Source organism: Cupressus sempervirens, chromosome 1, assembly GCF_028749045.1.
Source record: "Cupressus sempervirens isolate cs-2001-9-10 chromosome 1, ASM2874904v1, whole genome shotgun sequence".
Taxonomy (NCBI): domain Eukaryota; kingdom Viridiplantae; phylum Streptophyta; class Pinopsida; order Cupressales; family Cupressaceae; genus Cupressus; species Cupressus sempervirens.
Window position 1 is genome coordinate 620,902,442 of NC_143118.1, and position 26,118 is coordinate 620,928,559.

Consider the following 26,118-nt stretch of genomic DNA (forward strand, 5'->3'; position numbering starts at 1 on the left):
CTACTTCGTCCTCGAGGAAGTGCTATCTGTTGCAAAGTGTTAGACAACTATTGAAGTACACCTACCATCTACTATTGTCCAGCTACCAGGTTCCTAAATGTTTGCATAGCCCCTCTGTCAATATTAGCATCTCTAACTTCTGACCCACCTAAACCACTTGGACAACCAACCAAACTGTATCTCAGGTTGACCTTCCCTAGGTGGAGTGGTATGTCCTCTATGGGTATAGTGCATACTCGGCACAAATCTACTATCATCAGCCATGATACTGAATCAAAAATAATGGATCAAATACTAATTGCAACTCTAACCATGCACTAACCACCATCATTTGATTCGGAGCCCAATTCCTACAGGCTGGCAGGAAACCACTCAGATACCACTATAATAACCCTCACCCGGTTATAACTTAAACCACTTCCAATTCCTTAGTTAGACATGTTCGACCTTTTGTTAAACATTTGGCAAACAACCTCTAAGATCATTGAGATGATAACATTCCTTGTATTTTGAGTTTATTGCTTTTGCATATATGTCAAATTTTTCCAATAGTGAAATCATTAGAGGAATAGTAGCAATTCAAGAAACCAAATTCTCAATAAATCTGGACATTGAAACTTAATTTATTTGTCACTGTCACTCATACAAGTTTTAATATCTATTGTAATACATCCTCTAAATATTCTAATTTATTTTAAAAAGCACAACTAAATGCAAGAACCTGTAGCAGCTGTAATGGTTCACGTCAAACTCCAAACGCATCCCACAAACTCTATCACCAACCTAAATGCAAATGCAAGTACCCAAAATGTAGCCATAGGTCTTTAAAGACAAATCACAGGCCTGTAGATTAAATACAAATTCAATTTGTTGAAATGCTGGAACCCCAAATCCTAATTGCAAGCTCATAAACTTTGATTGCAGGCTTGCTACGCTTGATCGTAGGCTAAAGGTAGCAAGTGTAGACCCACAGATGGTGATCACAAGTGTGATTATAGGCTCAAAACGCAGCCACCAGTGATTCCATAGTCCTCCAAATGCACAATTACCTCTCAGCTCAAATCATTAGTGTCAATTGATAACAGTAGCAGCAATTTCCTCTCAATGCAACTATTTTTTCTTTTACCAATGATCACTTCCAAGGTACAGTGTAGAACACTAGAGAAGTGGTGAGAAAATTAATATACTTCAGCTCTAATTTGCAGATCAATGTTCAAAGTAATTTTCGGACTTCAACCCTCAACCAAATTTGAAATAATAAATAAATACAGCCTTCCAGCAATAGTAAGAACAATAGAAAGACAGAGCAAATTCTCAAAAAGCCACAATACCTCAGCTATGGAAGAACGATCAACTTCAAACCCTTTTACTTCAGCAAGGGCACAAGAAGAACCTCAGGGAAAGCCACAAAGGAAATAAAAGAAAATAAATATTCAAGTGTTCTTTTACCAATGAAATGAGCTCTCATTTATAATCTTTCATTGGCCAAAGTTTTCTTAAAAAACTCCACTTTAGAAATTGTGGGAGCTTCAACTTCCCAAAAGAACTCACCACTTGAAACTTTCCAACATACTTTTTAGAAATATTTCTTAACGTCATTATTATGATAATATAAATATCATTATAGTCATGCAACTTAATATTGAATAGATAAGAGCTCATGCAATTATTAACCTTATTACTACAGGCTAAGTCACAAGGTTCGCCATTTTTCGGCTTTAGGTTCGGAATTTGGCGAACCTAGAAAAAAAATTTAAAATTTGTTTAAATTTGGGTTGAGTTCATCCAACAAGAAAAAAAACTTCTAGTTTGGCCTTAGTTCACAGGAATACATATCAATTTTGCTTCTTCACCTAGGCTCCGTCACCATGGTTGTCATTTGTTCTCTGCCTAGGCTGTCATCGCTTCTTGTCGTCTCTTCTCCACCTTTATTGTTGTCGCCACCATTGTCATCTGTGCAGTGGGGAAAGAATGTCGTGCATGGTGCAACTTTCATAATCACTTTCGTCTAGCCACAAACACAGTTTCCTCTCACCTTATTGAGCTTTTCTGTGGCCATGCGAAGACTATTAAGTTTCATTTCATTTTTAAAATTTTAAGATACATTTAACATTAATATTAAAAGGTTTAAGTTTATTTTTTATTATTATAACATTTATCTTTATTAATTTTGATGATAATATTAATAGTTAGTATATAACTTATTTATTATTATTATATTAATGTATCAATGAATTTAAAACTTGATTATTGTTAAAATTATTCATTTTGTTTTGTAAAGTTAAAAGAAAAAAATAATGTATTTGTATTTTATGTTTTAGTTAATATAATTGATGATTTTATTTTTGTTTTTAAATTTTAATGTTTTATAAATAAAAATTAGCATTATTTTAATTTGTAGAAGTCAATAGAAGAAAATGAAAGTAAAGTATTGGATATACTATTATACATAATTAATTTTATTTATATAAGGCGAATTTAATATTGAAATTTTTGTTCGAATTTTTATCCTATCGAACATCATCCGAATTTTATAGTTGCCGAACTTGAACTCGAACCTTTTGACTTAGATTGCAGGTGACGACCGATTGCCAAAGCTACACACTGCACTGCCAAAAATAGCAATTGCGAAAAATAGACTTAATAAAAATAGTAAGTCCACAATTGAGACCCCCAAAACACCCTGTCAGCTCATGAGGGTCGCTATGATGAGCTAACTCCATCAACTGCACGAACTTGCCAAAAATGGGGACATTACACTCCTCCCTCCCCAAAATTGCTTGTCCTTAAGCAATCTGGCATGAAACAAAAAAACCTCCACCGAGATCCCACAAGAAGCAAGTGATGTCCCCATCCTCACTAAACTGACTGAATGCCAATAACATCATCAAACCTAATAACATGACCTACAATATAGTGCCAAATACATGTGTTGGTGATGTAAAAGTCGGAGCATCACTAATAGACAAATCCATAGGAGATCTCAACACACTCTCCTTCATTATATCCACCCAATCATCCTACAGACAATCCAACTTAGGCTCAGACCAACTCTGTACCCGATGCAAACCCTGAACATGTGAGTCAAATACCAATCTATAAATACTCATCACCGTATAAACTCTATCATCAGTATGATCATCTTCATTAACATCCTCATTTTGCTGTGATGACTCATCCTCAATCACATCAGTGTAAACCTGCATACTACGATTCGTTGCTCCTTTCGGCCTCAACGCATAGGTATGACCATTAGAGAAAGGCCCGTTGCACCAATAGCAAAGCTGACGCCTCCTCAAATCCTCTCTAGAAGTGTCATCAGATCTCCCCATTAACTTACCCTTGTCCTCTACAACTGGTGGAGCTCATCATCAGTCGGAAGAGCAGAAGATTTCAAAGCAACCTCGCTTCAAGAAGAGGACTCGAAGTCTCATACCTTCGTCATCACTTCATGGAGAGAAGATGGGTCCAAGGACTTCACCCATCTTCAGAGTGGCTCAATCAATCCCTCCATAAATAACATCACTCGTCTGCACTTTGAAATATCATAAACCATGACTGAAAGTCACTGGAACTCACCGATGTAACTCTCGAAACCACCAGACTACTTCAGCTAAGCCAACTCACAGAAATACACCTCTGGATCCTGCCTATTAAATCTCTCGATCAATCTATCCATGAACTCCTAATAAGAAGTGATTTGATCATGTCGCAAAGAAACTAACCCATGGTACCACCATCATGGGCAGTTCCATCCAGATGCAATACTTCAAATCTGATAGTGTCCACTTCTGACATAGGACACAAAGCCAAATATGTGTCGAGCTTATGAATCCAAGCTCGAGCTGTAACTCTCCCGGTACCATCAAAGTGCTCCAATGTCATCTTACTAGCAACTTGTTGTAACTCAGTTTGTCGAGGTCGCTATCTCTCAAGTGCCGACCTCGCTCTAAAATGCTCCTGTTTTTGAGTCCAGAACCTATAAAAATTCAAATGATCTTTAATAGCCTGTGGTAAAGCATCTCACTTTGTAAAGTGTGCCAGCATGTCATCAGCAAAAGGAATGGCCTCAGACTCAATACTGATCCATACACCTCAGGTCTCAAAAATGTGGGCCTCTATAGCCTATCATGAGTGCTAGCATGTATGTTAGCTCTGCCAACTAATCCACTACAATCCTCAAGTCGAACCTGATCTACATCCCTGTATATATCACCATCTCAGGTTCTATCCTCAACTCGATCTCGAGCTCTCTCCCTACTCCGTCCTCAAGGAAGTGCTATCTATTGCAGAGTGTTAGAAAACTTCTAAAGTACACTTGTCATCTGTTGTTGTCCGACTGCTAGGTTCCTAAATGGTTGCATAGCCTCTCTGTCAACTTCAGCATCTCTAACTCCTAACCCTCCTGAACCACCTAGACTACCAACAAAACCAAACTGTATCTCAGGTTTGCCTTCCCTAGGTGGAGTGCTACGTCCTCTTCAGGTATAGTGCATAACCGGCACAAATCTCCTATCATTAGCCATGATACTGAATCAAAAATAATGAATCAAATACTAATTGCAATTCTAACCATGCACTGACCACTATCATTTGATTTGGAGCCCAATTCCTACAGGCTAGCAGGAAACCGCTTCAATACCACTATAATAACCCTCACCCGATTATTACTTAACCAGTTCCAATTCCTTAGTTACACATGTTCAACCTTTTGTTAAACATTTGGCAAACAACCTCTATGATCACTAAGATGATAACATTCCTTGTATTTTGAGTTTATTGCTTTTGCATTTATGTCAAATTTTTCCAATAGTGAAATCATTAGAGGAATAGTAGCAATTCAAGCAACCAAATTCTCAATAAATCTGGACATTAAAGCTTAATTTATTTGTCACTATCACTCATACAAATTTTAATCTCTATTGTAATACATCCTCTGAATATTTTAATATATTTTAATAAGCACAACTAAATGCAAGAACATGTAGCAGCTGTAATGGCTCATGTCAAACTCCAAACACATCCCACAAACTCTATCACCAACTTGAATGCAAACGCAAGTCCCCAAAATGTAGCCATAGGTCTTTAAAGACAAATTGCGGGCCTCTAGATTAAATACAAATTCAATTTGCTGCAATGCTGGAACCCAAAATCCTAATCGCAAGCTCATAAACTCTGATTGAAGGCTTGCTACGCTTGATTGCATGCTAAAGGTAGCAAGTACAGAGTCTACAGACCCACAAATAGCGATTGCAAGTGCAATTATATGCTCCAAACACAGCCACCGGTGATTCCACAGTCCTCCAAATGCACAATTACCTCTCAGCTCAAATCGCAGGTGTCAATTGATCACAGTAACAGCAATTCCCTCTCAATGCAATTGTTTTTTCTTTTACCAATAATTACTTCCAAGGTACAGTGTAGAACAGTAGTGAAGTGGTGAGCAAACTAATATACTTCAGCACTAATTTGCAGATCAATGTTCTAAGTAATTTTCAGACTTCAAACCTCAGCCAAATTTAAACTAATAATTAATAAATAGAGCCTTCTAGCAACAGTAAGAACAGTAAGAAGATAAAGCAAAGTCTCAGAAATCCACAATACCTCAACTGTGGAAGAACGATCAACTTCAAACCCCTTTACTTTAGCAAGGGCACAAGAACAAACTCAAGAAAAGCCAAAAAGGCGACAAAAGAAAATAAATATTCAAGTGTTCTTTTCCCAATGAAATGAGCCCTCATTTATAATCTTTCGTTGGCCAAAGTTTTCTTTAAAAACTCCACTTCAAAAATTATGAAAGTTTCCAAAAGAACTCAACACTTGAAACTTTCCAACATACTTTTTAGAAATATCTCTTAATGTCATTATTATAATAATATAAATATCATTATAATCATGCAATTAATAATCATTTAATAAAAAAGAGCTAATGCAATTATTAACCTTATTTATTGCAGGTGACGACCAACTACCAAAGCCACCCATTGTACTACCAAAAATAGCAACTGCAAAATATAGACTAACTAAAAATAGTAAGTCCACAACTGAGACCCCCAAAACACCCTGTCAGCTCACAAGGGTCACTATGATGAGCTAACTCCATCAACTACATGGACTTGCCAAAAAAAGGACATTACATTCTAATTGACCATCTTTGAGGCTCGATATGTAGAGAGCCCAAGTTTTAATTTGTATGTTCATCTTCTTTCTTCTCTAAATTCTGAGTATTTTCTTAGGAGAGTTCTGTAATACATATCTGATAACCAAAACAAAATATATCATTGCACATGATAGTGCTTGCGGTATATCCATTGATGGGTAAAATTCCAAGATCACCATGAGATAATTTATCAGTATGAAATAATAGTCTTCAAGGACTCGCCCTAGCTCGTGAAGCCAATGAAAGAGGGTGGAGAGGAGAGAATCCGTGCAAGGGAGAGGTAACGGCAAATCAGAACTTTCATGTATGAATATTTGAAAACTTTATGATGATTATTAAAACATCCAGGTCAGCTCATGATTGTCCAAGTATACTCGGTTGTCAAATCGAGTGGTGGTATTAAGTACCAGGATGCTCAGTGGTTGGACATGGTGGTATTAAGTACCAGGATGCTCAGTGGTTGGACAAGGTGTTCCATGTCTGTCTCAAGTAGGGAGGGCCTTTCTCGAACGCGATTGTGTGGGGATATTTTAAGGGTCCACAGTTGGGACGTTAAGCCCCTGGCAATGTTTCCCCTCTCCACCAGATGCCAAGACATGCACAAGACAAAAATAAGTTATGCATTTAAACATCTTTTGGTAACAGGTATCTTACTTTTATGACATTTGAAATTACATGTTGAAGATATGTTAGATTGAATTATATCGTTGAATCAGTTATTCCCTTCAATAAAATCCACTTTTCTCGTCAATGTAATTTGGTAATAGTTAGATTAGTTGATCTTCCATTTGGACATAAAATATATTTGTATGCATGAGATAGGCTTATCTGATGGTTGTTATTTTTGTCTTTCACTTATGTGAATAATAATTATGAACGTATCTTCTAACTATATGTTATTGCCATAGTTAGCAATAGAAAGAAAATGGATGATACAATGGTATTTTGTCGTCATGATATAGTGGTATTTAATGTCCTAAATGGTATTTGTCTTTACAATATAGTGGTATAACTATTTGTGCCCTAAGTGATATGTGGATTAACCTGGGTTTTGCAGATGTTGCCTAGAGAGATTTCAGTTTCAGAATTTGGGGTATGTAAAACTCAAATTCTATATTAGATTTATTGATGATGCTATCAATTGTTAGTTATGAAATTTTTGTTTAACTGATTGTAATTATTTATCTCATTCTCATGAACATAACTGTTATAACTATCTTCCTATAAATATTAAGTAATAACTATATTTCTTTGATATGCTAGTTGTAAGTTAAGCCATGGAAAACAAAAGTGGTTGTTACAGATAATAACAGACATCTTCAGTAAATGATGCTACGTCAATAAAAAAACTCACGATAGAAGATGTTAAGAAACGATAAGAGCAAAACTTCATGAATCAATGAAATTAGTGACTTGAAAATGATGCAAACATAGAAGACCACCCAGTCCTAGTCAAGACTGTTGGTATGTGCATTCACAACATTCGAAAGGTCGAAAATATACACAACTTCCATAATGATTACTATAATGACCTACAATAAGGATGATATTAATTGGTTTACAAGCAACATAGAAGATGACAAGTACTGTGTTGATTAAATGCAGCAATAGTCAACAAACTCGTGCCATTAGTTAAGAGACCAATATGAATCAGAGGTGAATCAAAAGATATTCAAATGCTATGAATGTGTCATAGGTGGCGACAAAGTTGAAAACCAAGGACGGATGAATACATGGGAAAAGACGGTGCAAGTGACAGTGATTTCTTATTAACAAAGAGTGCAGGCCCGATAAGCAATGATAGATGACATTAACATGGTATTGGAAGATCAGAAATAATCAGTATGGATGTTTTTGGAAGCAAGAAGCAACACAACCAAAGTCAAAGGAAAACCAGAAATGAATGAAATAGAAACAATAACTTTGTGTTTCATCTTCGATGTAAATCTGACATGGGTCCAAGCAAACAAAACTACCTGGCATGGAACATATGATAGAGACAATACTATGAAGCCTGATCAAATTAATATGAATTTGCGATGATGACAACTTAAACCAGGAGTTGACCCATCTTCGCCAAGTCTTCAAGCTTAATGGTTACTCTCATAAGCAAATATCTAAGGCGCTTAACCAAGCCAAATCTTTCTTTCTCGCCAGTGCCAACCTCAAACCTCTTTTGTCTCCTCCCTTGAGCGTTGCCGTTCCTTTCGTTGATGGTATATCCCAAAAGATTGCCAAAATCTTGTCCAAAAAGGGCCTCAGGGTTACCTTCAAGCCCCTGTCCAGGATCTGTAACTATGTTCCCCCTCTTAAGGACTTCAAGGATGCTCTTCTAAACTCAGGAGTCTACAAGATTGTTTGCTCTTGTGGTGTAGCCTACATAGGAGAAACGGGTCGCTCATTCCAGACTAGAATTAGGGAGCATGGTGCAGACATCAAACATGAAAGAGTCCAAAAATCTGCTCTAGCAGAGCACTCATCTGCAACCAAACACCCCATTTGTCTCAAGAGCACCCAAATCCTTGTCAAGGAAGATAACTACTTCAAGAGAAAGTTAATGGAAGCCATTGAAATTAACCACCATCCCCTTAATCTCAATCGAGAGGATGGATGGTCCTTGAGCCAGTCTTGGCAACCATTATTAAGTTCGCTGGATAGTCATCACCGTCCTTGAGCGTCCCCCCTCCCTGTCCTTTCTCCTCTCTTCTTCCCTGGTCTTGCTCGCTCCTCTGCCTCTTGTGTATCCTATCCTTTGTGTCATGGCTCTACCCCCCCTTTTGTTCTCTGCCTCAGCCTCCCCCTTCTTGTCCTTTCTAGTCTTGGTTCCTCATTTCTTCTTCCTTTGTTCACTTTTTCTCGTCTTTTTCCTCCTCGCTAATTTTTTTTTATTTTTTATTTTTTTTATTTTTTTTTTGTGTTGTTCATTTGGTGTGGTGTCCTTTTTCTTTCTCGTTGCGTCGTGCTCCTTGTTTCTTTTCTTCTTTGCACACACACACACACATATATTATATATACTACATTATAATAGTATATATATTATTTCTAGGCTATTTTTGCCTTCTTGCTTTTTTCTATACTTTTTATTCCTTGTTAGTTTTTTGTTATTATTCTTTTTTGTGGTTCATTTTGATTGGTGTCATTTTCTTTGCTTCGTGCCCCCTTTGTTAATATATATGTATACATATATATATATATATATATATATATATATATATACTATTCTATTTATTAATATAGTATTACTATGCTATATATATATTAATACTATGCTATAATAGTATGTATATATATATCTTTATTATAGCTTTAGTATTAATATATAGTTTTAATAATATTTTTTAGCTATAATCCTTTTTTTTTTTTTTTTTTTATTATGGCAGCTATAATAGGATTAATATATAGTATATATATATATATATATATATATATATTTTTTTTTTTGAATTTATTATGGCAGCTATAATAGGATTAATATATAGTATTAATATATATATATTAATACTAGGCCATAATAGTATTAATATATTGTATTAATATATATATCATCATCATAGCTATATTATTAATATATAGTATCATTATTTTTACCTCAATAGTATTATTCTTATTGCTATTGATACAATAGTAATCATATTTATTGTTTATTTATATTATTATTATTATGCCATATTTGTAACAATATTTAGTATTAATTTCCTATAATAGTATATATATTTATATACACATACACATATACATTAACACTATTATTATTAATATATTTATTATATCTCCTTTCTTTTTTAACGCTTTTCTTTTTCTTTTTTACTTGCTTTTGCCTCTAGATTGCTTTGTTCTTTACTATTTATTTTCTCTAACTCATTGCTTGGGAGACTCCTTCGCTTGCTCTCAGTTAAGTTCTTTTAATTTTGTCTCTTTTTTATTTCCTTTGGGTTTTGTCATTTTTTGTACTCCCTTTTTTTAATGTTTCTTCTTCATTTTCTCTCCCGTGGGTCCTACCTTCAAGCTTTTTATTTTTATTTCTATTTTTATTTTGTCCACCTCACTTTCTGCCAACCTTCTCCCTTTATTAACCCCTGCACTAGCTGGATCAGCTCACATTTTTTCATTCTTGCATTCTCTCATCCTGATGATGGATCACAGAGTGTGATCCGAAACGTTGATGTTAAAAAAACAAACACAATCAAATTCAGAAGCAAAAGTTAAAAAATATATAATATATGTTAATGTCGATGAGAATCTAAATATGGAAGTCTGATTTAATATGTATACACATATACATATATATATATATAATTATCATCAGCTTTTGTTTATGTATATTATTAAATGCCAATCAAAGAATACCAATCAAGTATCGGCTATTGGCTTCATTGAGTCGATGGTGTTTGGGACATGACCATGATGGCCATGCCTCAATTTATACATCTAGGCCATGCAAATAGCTGCAGAGATATATCAATCAAAACAGTAAGACAAATCTCAGTTAGGAAATATGGAACTCCATATATATATACATAGATATATACATAACAAGTTCAATCTGCCTTAGTACAGTTTGAAGGGTGTTCAGCACATATCAAATAGAGTTATTGTTCATCAGCACAAAGGATATATATAAAAGAAATAAATTAAACTCGTATCAGAACTCAAAAACAGAGTTGAATATTGCTCTATTCATTATATAATTCTGAGAATACAATTTAGTTAGTCTCTACAAATAACAATCCTATAAATTAACATGGTATCAAAGCCAAATTGGTAGAGAGATTGCTATTTAATTTCTTAAAATAAAAGTGACATCATGGCAAACAATGTTAGAGTTGAGGATGGGCTTGAAGGAGCAACAAACTTCTTCTCAAATCCTCAAAGAATTGAAATTAGAATCATTCATTGAAATAGACATTTCAATACTTGAAGACAAGGCATAAAAAGCCACTTGGAAAAGGTGAAATAATAAAGCCAAAAAAATCATTGAAAGATCATATTCTTCCTTCCATATCAAATCTCAAGAAAACATTTGAAGTATTTAAAACAATTAAGGATACATTTAAGATTAATAACTCGAGTAGATTGGTCACATTAAAAAAACAACTTATGAATGTAAAAATGAATAAAGTAGAGTCAATCTCATCCTATTTTGGAAGAATTTATGAAATAAAAAATCAACTATCTTCAATCGGAAATAAAATTGAAGATCAAAAATTATCTATAATAGCACTTAGAGGACTACCTATCTAATGGGAAGCATTTATCCAAGTCGTTAGCAGACCTTCAATACCAGCTTTTGATGAACTTAAAAATAATTGCACCTCAAAAGAATCAAGACTCTAGACAGATCATTTCAAACCAAGAGGCAGAAAATCAAGCTCTTTTCTCAATCTCTAATAAAGAAGAGGAAATTTAAACATAAAGGGAAGAAAAATGACCAAAGAAAAGGAAACACTAATCACAATAGGAAAAAAAATTCCAAAGTTCAAAGTTACAAGTGTGAGAAATTTAGAAATACCTTCAAATTTTGTCCAAAAAGGGGAAAAATTCTAGCCTCCATAGCCGAGAAGTTAAAAAGGAAGAAAATCTATTATTCTACTCAGCTCTATTAAATGAGATGAATCCAACGAAAATGTATGGATAATTGATAGTGGTGCATCCTGTCACATAACAAGATTCAGGGATAAGTTTGAAACTCTTGAAAATTATCATACTGAAGGAGTCACTAATGGAGATAACTCCACCTATCAAGTAAAAGGAATTGGGACTTGTTCTATACAACTAAGAATTGGGATCACTCTGAAATGAAAAAAATTATTTTTGTACCTGGCATAAAAAGAAATCTAGTATCCATCTTTGGATTTGCAGATGAAGAGTATAATGTTACCTTTAATAAAGACAAAGTATTCTATTGATCTAAAAATGCTAACCTTAAGAATGCCATCACCATAGGGTCTAGAGATGGAACTCTATATAAATTGTGTAACATCCAAAAGCAAGCCCTAAATCATGAAGTATTAAACCCTAATGAAATATGGCACAGAAGGCTCGGACATCTTGGATTCAGTACACCACCGAATATTGGAAAAATCACTACAAGAACACCTAACTTAAATTCAAATCATATAGGTATTTGTAAAGGATGTGCTCTAGGAAAGAATGTAAAAAGCTTTTTTCCCTCAAGTGAACACAAATCTAAATCACTTCTAGAACAAGTTCACACTGATTTGTGTGGAACTATGCATTCAACACCTTCTCTAGGAGGATAATCATACCACATAATCTTTATTGATGACTTCTCTAGGAAAACTTGGATTTACTTCCTAAAAATCAAAGAATCAAATGAAGTTCTTTTGAAATTTTAAGAATTCAAAGCATTTGTGAAAAATCAAACGTTAAAAAGAATAAAAACTCTAAGATCAGACAATGGAGGCAAATAAATCTCTAAAAATTTCAAAGATTTTTACACCTCTGTTGGGATTAAGAGGGAGTATATTGTTCCTTATAATCCTCAACAGAATGGAGTGGTAGAAAGGAAAAACAAAACCAACATTGGGTCAATGAAAGCCATATTACATGATCAAAATTTACACTTCTCATTTTAGGCTAAAGCCACTAATACTGTTGTATCTATTCAAAACAGATGCCCACACTCAATCCTAGGAAACATTACCCTTGAGGAAGCTTTTACTGGAATTAAACTTGACCTAAAACATACACATACTTAAAGGAAAGAGAACCAAGTTGGAACCATCTGGGAAGAAAGGAATATTTGTTGGGTACAGTGAAAATACTAAAGGGTATAGAGTCTATATACCTAGGCAGAGATCAGTCAAAATCAACAGAGATGTCAAATTCAAAGAAAACATTGTTTTCAAACTATCCATAAGAACAAAGGATGAGACCATCACAAAATTAGATGAAAATCAGCAAAGTAAAAATCAAAGGGAGAACATATTAGAAGAGAATGAGCTATTACCAAACACTGAAGATAGGGACATCTCTAATATCAAGAAAAGGCCATTATGGGCAGGGAAAATAATTGAAGAAAATAATGTTGAACCAGATGAAATCTCCAAAGAGAGTAAGAAAACCATAAATAAATCATGTTACACTGCACTAATAACTGAGCTTACAAAATCTAAACCATCAACTGTTGCAGAACCCCTATCATGTCAAGCATGGAAAGATGCTATGGTCGAAGAATATCAATCTATATTACAAAATGATGTTTGGGATATCGTACCTAGGCCAAAAGACAAATCAATTGTTTCATCAAAGTGGTTATACAAAATCAATTATGCTTCAAATGGTAGTATTGAAAACAAAGTAACAAGAATCGGAATCGGATCGAAATCGGCAAGGCCGAATCAAATCGTGAATCGGCCATGAATCGGAATCGAATCGGCCATGAATCGGAAAATTTAAAAAACCCTTGAAATTTAGTGAGTAACTTATTTCATAAACCCTTTATCACTGATTCGATTCACCGATTCACAAAAAATCATTTGGCTTGAATCGAATCGCCGAATCGCGTGAATCGCATGAATCGCCGTGATTCTTGGAACTATGATTGAAAAACATAAAGCAAGATTTGCTGATTGAAGTTTTTCTCAAAAGGCAAGTATTGATTATGAGTAAATGTTGTCACCAGTTGCCCTATATACTTCAGTAAGAACAATTATTACAATTGCAGCATCCAAAGGATGGAAGATACATCAAATGGATGTCAAGACTGCATTTCTAAATGGTGTCATTAATGAAGAAGTATATATCGAACAACCTGAAGGCTTTACTATAAAAGAAAAGAACCTATATGTATGTAAACTAAAGAAAGCTCTTTATATCCTTAAACAAGCATCATGAGTTTGGTATGAAAGGATAAATAGCTACCACCTCTCCAAACTAGGATACTCCAAAAATGAAGTTGATCCTAACATATATTTCAAAATATCTAATGGTGACATGTTAATTCTTGTTCTATACGTTGATGACTTATTAATAACAAGTGAAGATCATTTAATTGAAAGATGCAAGAAGGATCTCGTGACTGAATTTGAAATGAAGGATCTAGGTCTACTACATTATTTTCTGGATCTAGAAGTGTCTCAAAAGAAAGATCATATTTTTCTAAAATCAAAGGAAGTACAACCATGACATCTTGACTAGATTTGGTATGATGGATTGCAAGCCCCTAGCGATTCCTATGGAAACAAATCTACACAAGCCAAAAGACGAAGCAGTGAATTCAGAATCTGTTTATCCCACTCTCTACAGATAGATCATTGGATCACTTATGTATTTTGTAGTAACCCTGTTTGATTATGCTTCTAGCAATACCACTTATTCAGACATTTGACATTTCAACAAACACTTGGCAGACAACCCAATTAGCACTGATTATATGGTATTTAAAATTCCAAAACACAGTATCGGAAAATGCAACAATTATTCACAAATTCAATTAACCTTAGCCTTATACATTGCTCAAATAAATATCAAGCACTAGTATATGCCATGTGAATTTGCACATTTAAATTTGAAACAACAAATGGCTCACAACAAATTCTAAATTTATTCATTAACTTACTATGCTTTAGACAATTATATTCCTGCTTCCAATCACATAAAGATCTTATCACCAACAAAACCACGAACATCTAGCCTTGAGAAATCCAAATTAGATATTACCAGAAATCAAAGATATAAATTACCAAAGTCTCCAAGATAGAATTTCCCTCTCAGACATAGTCAATACAGTAAGAGAAAACACTAAATTATTCCAACCAACAATTGCTCCTCAGCCACAAGAAATACAATACAAGAAGCCACCATGAAAATCTCATAATTCACAAGAAACCAATCTCCACTATACTTCAGCAATGGAGCAAAGTCCTCAGATCAAACCCTTATACCTCAACAAGGGATTTGAAAATTACAACCTTAGAAAAGCCACAAAGGCAACAAAAGAAAATAAAATATTTGAGCGTCCTTTTCTCAAAAAATAGGCTTGTATTTGTAACCTCCAAATGCCCTTTTTGTTGTCAAAATGTAACTTCACTCAAGAAGCTTCACCACACAAAATTAATTAGAAGCTTCCATTACATTCTTCAATTGACTTGGCTTGACTAGTTAAGAAATGTAATATCCTCCCCTATTTTTCCCAAATAAAGAAACTTGCAAGCTACTTTATGATATCAATTAATTTTCTTAATAACTCAACATAGCATTTTTGTCAAACACTTGGCACACATACTACAATATATATGAAAATCTGAAACTTCTTATTTGCTAATTAAATATTGATTTTTGCCATGGAAATGTGCTCATACAATTGTTTAACATGCTGCAACAAATATCAATCTCGTATTCAACAACTACAATGCAAAAGTATTAAAATTTGACAGAAGAAATCTGGAATTAGTTGCTGTAGTATTTTTGCAGATGTAGTTGGCAGCCTTCCAAACCCTCAAATCAGCAAGAATAAATAATAAACTTGTTGCAAATACTGTTCACGCACTGTAGCAAATTCACTATTCATCCGCACTGTAGCAAAACACTATTCATCCGTACTATAGCAAAACACTATATGAAACCCAGTATGTTTGAAAACACCGTTAATCCTCCTGACTGTGTCTTTCAACAGCGAAGAGAATGCTAGCAAAGAGGGATTCCGTCCTCCAAGCCCGATAAACAAATATCCAGCAACATAACATTTATCTTCATCCAAGCATACTAAAAAGAAGCTCTTCCATTTCTTTTATAGTGTTCTCACAAAAGCTTAGTCCTTCGTTTTCTCAATGTGGGATAAAACATAACTCCCTTTATGTAACTTATGTCTCCAATGTGTTATAAAATAAAAGGGACTCTTTTAATTTAACTATTTCCCACAAACTATAGTCTATGCATTAATAAAGTTAAATATTTAAATTTAACTTTATAAAATAGCTTTATTAATGCATAACAAATCTTATCAATGATAAACAAGTCTTCTTGTCGATTTTAAACAATTACCATCGACATACCACTGCCACTGAATATCTGACCATGTCCAAGATGACTTACTATAAATAGTAAGTATGCCCAAAGTTGCCTCAAAACCCCTCAGAAAGATCTGCAACTAAAACTATCTAGGCCAAATGGCCTCTAAGTCCCTTTAATGTCCTGGTTAGCCTACGGGACTGTGGGAAAATAAGCTAACGACAACATCATGCTATGAATGCTAATTATAGTCCACCCTTCCCAAAATTACTTGTCCTCAAGCAATTTCAACTCTGGATGTTGTAATATCTGCTCATTTTCCCAAGTAGCATCCTCCACTGGTAGATTCCTCCACTTGACCAAGTACTCCTTGATGATCCGCCTGCAAAGCACCCTCTCCTGGAGTCAAGTATAGCCTCGTCAACCAAGATAAGCTTTCCCTCATCATCAAGAGGTGGCAATACTACTGAAGGCACCACATTGTGGCCCAATGCCTTCTTAAGGTGTGACACATGGAATACATTATGCACTTTAGTGTCTGCAGGCAACTCCAACTCATAAGCTACTTCGCCCACTCTCCTGATTACTTTGAATGGTCCATAGTAGCGTGGTTTCAATTTCTCTGCTCCACTCTTCTTGAGAGAGGACTGTCTATACGGCTGTAACATGAGGTACACCATGTCTCCTACCTCGAAAGACCTCTCAACCCTGTGCTGATCAGCATATTGCTTCTGCTGATTTTGTGCCTTTTGCAAATTTTCCTCCAAGGATCGCATAATGTCCTGACACTCCTGCAAAATATCCTTGGCCTTAGGCACCCTACTGTCCCCAAATAACAAATCCAAAAAATTAAGAGCATCATACCCGTACAGTGCCATGAAACGGGACATTTGAATAGACATATGGAAAGAGGTATTATAGCAGTACTCCCCTAGATGTAGCCACTTCACCCAAGCCTTCTGCTCTCCTGCAATGTAGTTTCGAAGGTACCCCTCAACCCATTTATTCACTATCTCTGTCTACCCATCAGTTTGGGGGTAGTAACTGATACTCGGAGTTAGCTCTGTTACACACAACTTGAACAACTCCTGCCAAAAGTGGCTCATAAACCTACTATCCCTGTCGCTGACTATGCTCCATGGCATCCCATGTAATCTAAATACCTCTCGAAAGAATAGCTTTGCTGTCTGTACTGCTGAATATGTGGACGAAATCGCAAAGAAATGTGCAAATTTTGTCAATCTGTCTACCACAACAAAAATACAATCCCGACCCTGTGCCTTTGGAAGGCCTATGATAAAATCCATGGAAATGCTATCCCACTTCTTCTCTGGTATAGGTAGGGGTTGTAGTAAACCGCCTGGAAAGGAATGTTCCTGTTTGTTCTGCTGACACACTGAGCACTCCCTAACGAACTGTAGCACTTCTAATTTAAGCCCCTTCCAAGTGAAGCGCTCTCTCACCTGCTGATATGTCTTAAAAAATCCTGGATGTCCTGCTAATGATGAATCATGAAATGCTCTCAAGATCTTTTGCTTCATGGTAGACCCAGGTACCAAATAAATCCTTCCCTTGTAAATGATCAAATCATTTACAATAGTGTATCGACTATCCTGAATAGCTCCTTCAATAACACTAGATGCCCAACTATCCTTGGCATACTCTACCAAGATCAACTCTCTCCAATCATCCATGACTATCCCAACAGCAAGCAAATGAGGCCTTCTGGATAAAGCATCTGCGACAATATCTTTCTTCCCTTTGACATAGACTATGTCAAAATCATAGGCCTGTAACTTACTCACCCATTTCTGTTGCCTCTCATTAAGATCCTTCTGTCCAAGGAAATGTTTCAAGCTGTTATGATCTGTTTTTACTGTGAATCGGCTCCCTTCTAAGTATTGCCTGATCTTAGCTAGCGCGTGCATGATTGCTAGCATTTCTTTGTCACAGATGCTATAAGTTCTCTCAACACCTCGTAATTTCCTGCTCTCATATGCGATAGGATGTTTGTCCTGCATGAGGACAACTCCTACGCCCTCTCCCGAGGCATCACACTACAGCTCAAAAGGCCTGGTGAAATCTAGAATGGCTAAAACAGGACACGTACTCATCAGCTCCTTGAGCTTGTCAAAACAATCTTGAGCCCTCTCTGACCACTTGAAACTGTCTCTCCGTGTCAAATCTATAAGTGGTGCTGCTATCTGTGAAAATCCCTTCACAAATCTGTGGTAGAACCTGCAAAGCCGAAAAAATCCCTTGAGTTGTGAAGTGTTCCTTGGCGGTGGCCAATCCAGAATGGCCTTGATCTTGTCTGGGTCAACCCGAACACTTTTTGCACTAATAATATGCCCTAGATAGAGCAACTCTGTCATCCCGAACTCGCATTTACTCATCTTGGCATATAATGACTCCCTCTCTAGAATGCTGAGCACTGCATCAATATGCTTCAAATGTTCCTCCCAAGTACGGCTGTATATCAGTATATCATAAAAAAAATCAACACAAACTTCCTCAACTGATCTCTGAACACTCTATTCATACAAGACTAGAAAGTGGCGGGGGCATTAGTCAACCCAAAGGGCATGACTAAGAACTCAAAATGTCCGTAGTGGCATCTAAAAGCTGTCTTCTCCACATCCACCTCTCTAACCCATATCTAGTGGTAGCGGGATCTCAAATCAATCTTAGAGAAGTAGCAGGCACCGTGCAATTCATCAATAAGCTCATCAATGCGCAAAATAGGGTATCGGTTTTTGATTGTCTTCTTGTTTAGCTCCCTATAATCAATGCACATCCTCATTGTACCATCCTTCTTCTTCACCAATACTACTAAAGAAGCGAAAGGACTCTTGCTTGGCCGTATGTGCCCCATGTCAATCAACTCCTTAATTGCCTTTTCTATTTCATCCTTATATCTCTTTGGACAGTGGTAAGGTGTGATGATAACTGGCTTAGCCCTTCCTCTAATTCAATAACATGCTCGATTCCCCTATCCGGGGGTCTCCCTGGAGGTATCTCACCAAACACCTTAGTGTGTTTGGTTATTATTTTCTGTACATCAGGTGGATACTCTTGTTTATGCTGCTTTGCCACCTCAGGCATTACTTCGAACTCTGTTGTCCACTGCACCTGGTCGTGTCTGAAGAAACTTTGCATCCGCTTGAGTGACACCACTTGAAGTCTCCCATCTGACAAACCTCTGAGCACTATCTTCTTACCATTTGCCTCAAACCTCATTTCCATTTTTTGGAGGTTAAATGTAAACTCTTCCAGAGACTTCATCCAATTCATCCCAAGCACCATATCCTGATCACCAATGTTGACCACAAAGAAATCTCCCACCATGTCATAATCTCCCAAATGAAGCTGCAAGTTGGTGACTTTCTTGGTACAATTGATTTTGAAGCCATTGGCGACCATCACCTTAAATCCCCTATGCTCCTCTATATGTAGCCCTCTGCGTGACACAAACTTCTCATCAATGAAGTTATGTGTTGCCCCTGTATCAATGAGTGCCACAAATCTTTGTCCATCCAAAGTACCCCTAACTCTAAAAGTGACGGCCTCCTATATACTGGACAATTGAGCTATCGTGCTATCACTGCATGCTTCCTCATGTGAAGAATTATCATCTCCATCTAATTCTAATGACTGCTCTGAATCTCCCTCCACTGACTCTTCGGCTGAAAAGTACTCCATCTGCTTAGCTTTTGCTTTCAATGGACACTTATGTGACAAATCCCAAGGCTCCCTACAATGAAAACAAAGCTTCTTCTTCCTGAGATCATTAAGTGTCTCATTGTCCAACCTCTTACTTTCCTCCTTAGGTGGCTGAGCCTCTCTATGAAAAGGTTTACTGTCCTTATCTTTCCTCTAAGGGAAACTCTTTGCCTGGAATTTATTTTTAGAAGCTGAAGAGGAATCCATGTCACGAGCTTTCTTAATGGCTTCCTGCAAAGTGGGAGGGTTGAAAGCTTTAATCCACCCTCTCAACGGATCAGCTAACCCATCCATAAATAGAACCAGTATCCTCTGTTCAGATACATCTATTACTAACACTGCAAGTTTTTGAAACTCTGAAATGTATGTTTCCAATGATCCCCACTGTTTAAGCTGAGCTAACTCCTTGAAATGGAGTTCTAGATCCTTCCTATCAAATCGTTCAATCAATCTCTCCGTAAACTCCACAGATGAGGTAATGTGTGCATGTCCCATAGTGACCATACCATGATGCCACCACTCCTGTACTAACCCATCCAGATGAATTGCTGCATACTTAATAGCTTCTTCCTCAGGCATAGGGTTCAATTGAAAGTATGGTCAAGCTTTTGAACCCAAGCTCTTGCTGTAGACTTCCCCGAGCCATCATAATATGGTAACTGAAGTTTCCCTACTTTCTTTCGTAGCTCATAGCTCTCGTTCCTGTCATGTCCACGTGGCATATGTTTCATCCGCACATCCATATACTCCCTAAAGCTAATTGCAGCAGTAAAATTTGGACCTTCGGCTTCCCAATCTCTCCTCAACTGGTCCTGTATATCAGTGATTTGGGGCTCTGGTACGGGCTGCTCTGGAGCTCTAGGAGGAAATGTGGGAATCATGGGCCTCAAACTCACTGTCCTAGTTTGCTGGGGTGCATGACTGAAATTGTTCCCAACTTGTTCGCCTCCATTATGTGTCCCATCCTGATTATTACCATTCTGATTATTTCCTCCACCCACATTAGCATTCAAGCCCATTTGACGAGCCATCATCTGCATCATAAGCTCTAATCTCTGACTCTATTCTTGTGCTCTCTGCTCTGCTAATCGCTGTCCCTGTGCCAAGGTGTCTAATAACTATAAAAATCTTTCCTCTCCCTAATCTGGACCGGCATTCCCGCCTCTGCCTAATCCTGTATTCCTGTTATCTCGGTCACCCATATTGCTGTCTTGATCAAAGAATACCTCCTCTGTGTCTGTATGATTAGATTCTATGTCCACCTGCACGGATGAACTAGATTGTTCGCTTTGCAGGTTTGAAATCCTGTTTTGTCTTGCTCTGGTACTACGGAAATTATAAGGCCCCTGTCGCATGCTCAAACATAAATGCTCTGATTTCAATTTTTTGACATTTCGTCAAACACTTTCCCCTCTATCCGGCTGTTCCAAATTCCCTATAAGACCCCCACAGGATGGCAGGATTTATAGCTCTCATACCACTGTAATATCCTCCCCCATTTTTCCCAACTAAAGAAACTTGCAAGCTACTTTATGATATCAATTAATTTTCTTAATAACTCAACATAGCATTTTTGTCAAACACTTGGCACACATACTACAATATATATGAAAATCTGAAACTTCTTATTTGCTAATTAAATATTGATTTTTGCAATGGAAATGTGCTCATACAATTGTTTAACATGTTGCAACAAATATCAGTCTCGTATTCAACAACTACAATGCAAAAGTATTAAAATTTGACAGAAGAAACCTAGAATTATTTGCTGTAGTATTTTTGCAGATGTAGTTGGCAGCCTTCCAAACCCTCAAATCAGCAAGAATAAATAATAAACTTGTTGCAAATACTGTTCACGCACTGTAGCAAATTCACTATTCATCCGCACTGTAGCAAAACACTATTCATCCGTACTATAGCAAAACACTATATGAAACCCAGTATGTTTGGAAACACCGTTAATCCTCCTGACTGTGTCTTTCAACAGCGAAGAGAATGCTAGCAAAGAGGGATTCCGTCCTCCAAGCCCGATAAACAAATATCCAGCAACATAACATTAATCTTCATCCAAGCATACTAAAAAGAAGCTCTTCCATTTTTTTTATAGTGTTCTCACAAGAGCTCAGTCCTTCGTTTTCTCAAGGTGGGTTAAAACATAACTCCCTTTATGTAACTTATGTCTCCAATGTGTTATAAAATAAAGGGGACTCTTTTAATTTAAATATTTCTCACAAACTATAGTCTATGCATTAATAAAGTTAAATATTTAAATTTAACTTTATAAAATAGCTTTATTAATGCATAACAAATCTTATCAATGATAAACAAGTCTTCTTGTCGATTTTAAACAATTACCATCGAATTACCGCTGCCACTGGATGTCCGACCATGTCCAAGATGACTTACTATAAATAGTAAGTATGCCCAAAGTTGCCTCAAAACCCCTCAGAAAGACCTGCAACGGAAACTATTTAGGCCAAATGGCCTCTAAGTCCCTCTAATGTCCTGGTTAACCTGCGGGACTGTGGGGAAATAGGCTAACGACAACATCATGCTATGAATGCTAAAAAGGGGACATTACAATAAATGACTCTTTCTAATGATAACTCAACCCTCAACTTAATTGAAATTATAAAGTTAAATTATAACTTTATAATAAGTCATTTAATAAATTAATAGTAATTTGGCCACTAAAAATATAATAACTCCCAAAATACTCATCATTTAAATATGTCATTTTGAAATAGGAGTCATACCTAATATTTCTCCATGTGACCAAATGCACTTTCCAAAAATAGAAAGGGTCCATCTCTATCAATAGTACAAAAAGTAAGTCCACAAAACTAAGCTCAAACGAAGTCCAATTTAAGCCAAATGAAGACCAACCTGTAGTTTACTGAATTGTGGAGAAAATAAGACCCTCCCAAGCCAAGCCACTGCCTCAAAAGACCCTCTATCCACAATGATTAGCCTACAAGGACCACAACAATAGGCTAATCCCTAAGACTCTAATACTGACAAAATAGGGACATTACATATTTAGTAAACATTGCGCCTGATATCTTCTATGTTACCAATGTTTTAAGTCATATCATTTGTAAACCAAAAAAGATTCATTTAATGGCTGCTAAACATATCCTAAGATATTTGTGTGGTACTATTGGTCTTGGTTTGAAGTACAAAAATGTTGAGATTAGCCTCTATCTATAGTTGGCTAGCCTTTTTAAATGGAATGCTTCTAGTTAGTCACCAAGTCGGAAAACTCAGCTTTATTTATGCCAGTAGCATGAGATCCAGGGTTGGGCCCTACCTATTCCATCTACTTCCCATCAGACAATGACTTCAAGGGTGGGAGGCTATAGTACTGGTTGTATTACGGCTACTATAATGGATGGATGAATGATAAACTTGAAGGATATAATGATTCTGATTGGGTTGGTTGTTCCATAAACCACAAGAGAACTACAAGGTGTTGCTTTAGTCTTGGATCAGCAATGATACCTTGGTTTAGTAGAAAACAACCAACACTTGCCCTGAGTTTCGTCGAAGCTGAATATATGGCAGCCTCCATGGGAGCTAGCGAAGCAGTATGGTTAAGGAAGTTATTATTTGAACATTTCAGAAAGAAATTAAGTTCCACAACGATACATTGTGATAACCAAAGTTGTATCAAACTTTTTGAACATCCTCTTTTGTAATGTCCCCAATTTTGTCGATATCTGAGTTTTAGGGATTAGCCTATTATTTTGATCCTCGTAGGCTAATTATTGTGGATAGAGGGTCTTCTGTGGAAGAGGCTTAGCTTGGGACGGTCTTATCTTCTCCACATTTCAATAAGCTACAGGTTGGCCTTCGTTTGGCTCAAATCGGACTTTGTTTGGGCTTAGTTTTGTGTACTTACTATTTGTGGTAAGTTGGTGTTGATAGAGATGGACCCTTTCTATTTTTGAAAAGTGCATCTGGTCACGTGGAGAAATAATAGGTATGACTCCTATTTCAGATGGCATATTTAAATGATGAGTATTTTAGGAGTTATTGTATTTTTAGTGGCCAAATTATTATTAATTATTAAATGGCTAATTATAAAGTTATAATTTAACTTTGTAATTTCACTTAAGTTGGGAGTTGAGTTATCATTGGAAAGTGTCATTTATTAATTAGTTAAGCCAAGTCAAGTGACAGAATTTAGAGGAAGCTTCTAATTAATGTTGTGGGGTGAAGCTTCTTGAGTGAAGTTACATTTTGGCAACAAAAGAGAATTTGGAGGTTATGAATACAAGCCCATTTGTTGAGAAAAGCACACTTGAATATATATTTGCTTTTGTTGCGTTTGTGGTTTTTTCTGGGTTCTGATTTTCATGCCCTTGCTGAAGTATTGGGCATCATTTTGGGACTGCTGTAGCATTACATCTTAGGCTACGATTGGTGGAGAAGTTTGATACTTTGTCAAATTCACTGTTACATTTTACATCTCATTGTATGGGTATTTAAAAAGTACTATTTATGCAATGAATAAAGAGGATCTGTTTATTTAATTGTGTATCATTACTCTGATATCAATTGAAGTTGTGTTTGCAAAGTTCATTTTTGAATAAGTTGAAGAATTTGGTGTTTGTTGAAGTTATAACTAGTTGGGGTTATTACGTCTTTTCCACAATCGATCAAAGCATATCGAGACTCCATAGCATTACATAAGAGACATGGTTGACAAAAATGTTATCAAATTCATCAATATCAGTACTAATGAGCAAAATGCTGACATTTTCACCAAGCCTCTTGCAAGGGTGAAAATATAGTACTTCAGAGGTAAACTTGGCATGACAAGTTTGTAAATACATTTGTAAACTTATATATTTATGAATAATTAAAATTATGTTTTGCATTTATGTGGTTATGAAAGGTGATGATCTTTCATATGTGTGAGGTAACTATTGTAAGGTGACGATCTTATTAATAGTTGATCCATCTACCAAAAATGTTGGAAATCTAGGAGCAAGTGTCGTCATGGTTCTTTGGGCCAGATTTTGCCGGACACCATGAAAAACAAACTGTTATGATTCTTTGGGTCAGATCTTGCCGGACACCATAATATAGTGTAAATTATAGACCACACTTAAGGTGGTGTTTTAACTTTATGAAAATTGCTTCAATTCCTTCCTTGCTAAAGAGGGAGTGTTGAGAATGTTAGCATCATAGTAAGTTGAAGCAAATCCCATAAGTATATAATAAATGTATACATAATTATCATCAACTTCTGTTTACATATATTATTAAAATATTAATACCGATCAAATCATAATCACGTATGTTAAAATGCCGATCAAAGAATACCGATCAAGTATCGGCTATCAGCTTCATTGAATCGATGGTGTTTAGGACATGACCTCGTAGGGTCATGTTCCTACATGGCTATGCCTCAACATATACATATATGCCATGCAAATAACTGCAGAGATATCAATCAAAATGGTAATATACATCTCAGTTAGGAAATACGGAACTCCATATATATATATAACAAGTTCACTCTGCCTCAGTACAGTTCAAAGGGAGGTCTGTGCATATCAAACAGAGTTATTGTTCATCAGCACAAAGGATATATATAAAAGAAATAAATTAAACTCATATTAGAACTCAGAAACAGAACTGAATATTGCTCTACTCATTATATCATTCTGAGAATACAATTTAGTTAGTCTCCACCAATAACGATCCTATAAATTAACATTGTTATTATACTGATTCACCCCCCCTCTCAGTATAATCGAGTGCTCTTCACTGGGACTACATTACAAATCCATTTAGCATAATCAATGGGTCACATGAAACTGACATTCAATAGTTTTTGAAGTTTTTCTTGGACTCGGATCCAAATCCACTTCAAACTCTCACGTATGAAGTATGTATTAAAATATATGCAAAATAATCAACACAATATCTGATCCAAACCACCAAAGTGTAGACAAAATAATGGAGGTGAATTTATTGTGAATAGGACACCTCCTTTACCAATTACTGCCACCAAACGACTCAGAACTACTGGTGGCATCCAAGGACTAACTGTTTTTGTGAATTCTCTGTTTATAACAAACTTATTGGCCCGATCTGGAAGCTACATATGCATTTTTGGATGTATAAAGCTTGGCCAAATTGCAAGCATAATATGGAATGAAATGGGGGCTGTCCCACTCACCCAACTCAAAGATTGATGCCTCCAAGCACCAGAACCTACTAATGATCATTTGCAGCCTTCTGCAGTTCAT

General features: G+C 36.1%; 1 protein-coding gene and 1 long non-coding RNA gene across 3 annotated transcripts in view; one reads left to right on the top strand and one right to left on the bottom strand.

Moving 5' to 3' along the window:
- LOC149579446 (uncharacterized) overlaps positions 1–26,118 on the bottom strand; it is a 280,294-nt gene that overhangs the window by 220,410 nt on the left and 33,766 nt on the right. The gene's annotated exons all lie outside the window — the stretch shown is intronic.
- The window catches only part of LOC149579447 (uncharacterized), a 236,246-nt gene that overhangs the window by 163,652 nt on the left and 46,476 nt on the right, over positions 1–26,118 (top strand). For both annotated transcript variants that reach the window (XR_016365072.1, XR_016365073.1), the window contains one exon: positions 7,218–7,253. This is a non-coding gene — a long non-coding RNA (uncharacterized LOC149579447). The remainder of the gene's footprint in view (positions 1–7,217; positions 7,254–26,118) is intronic.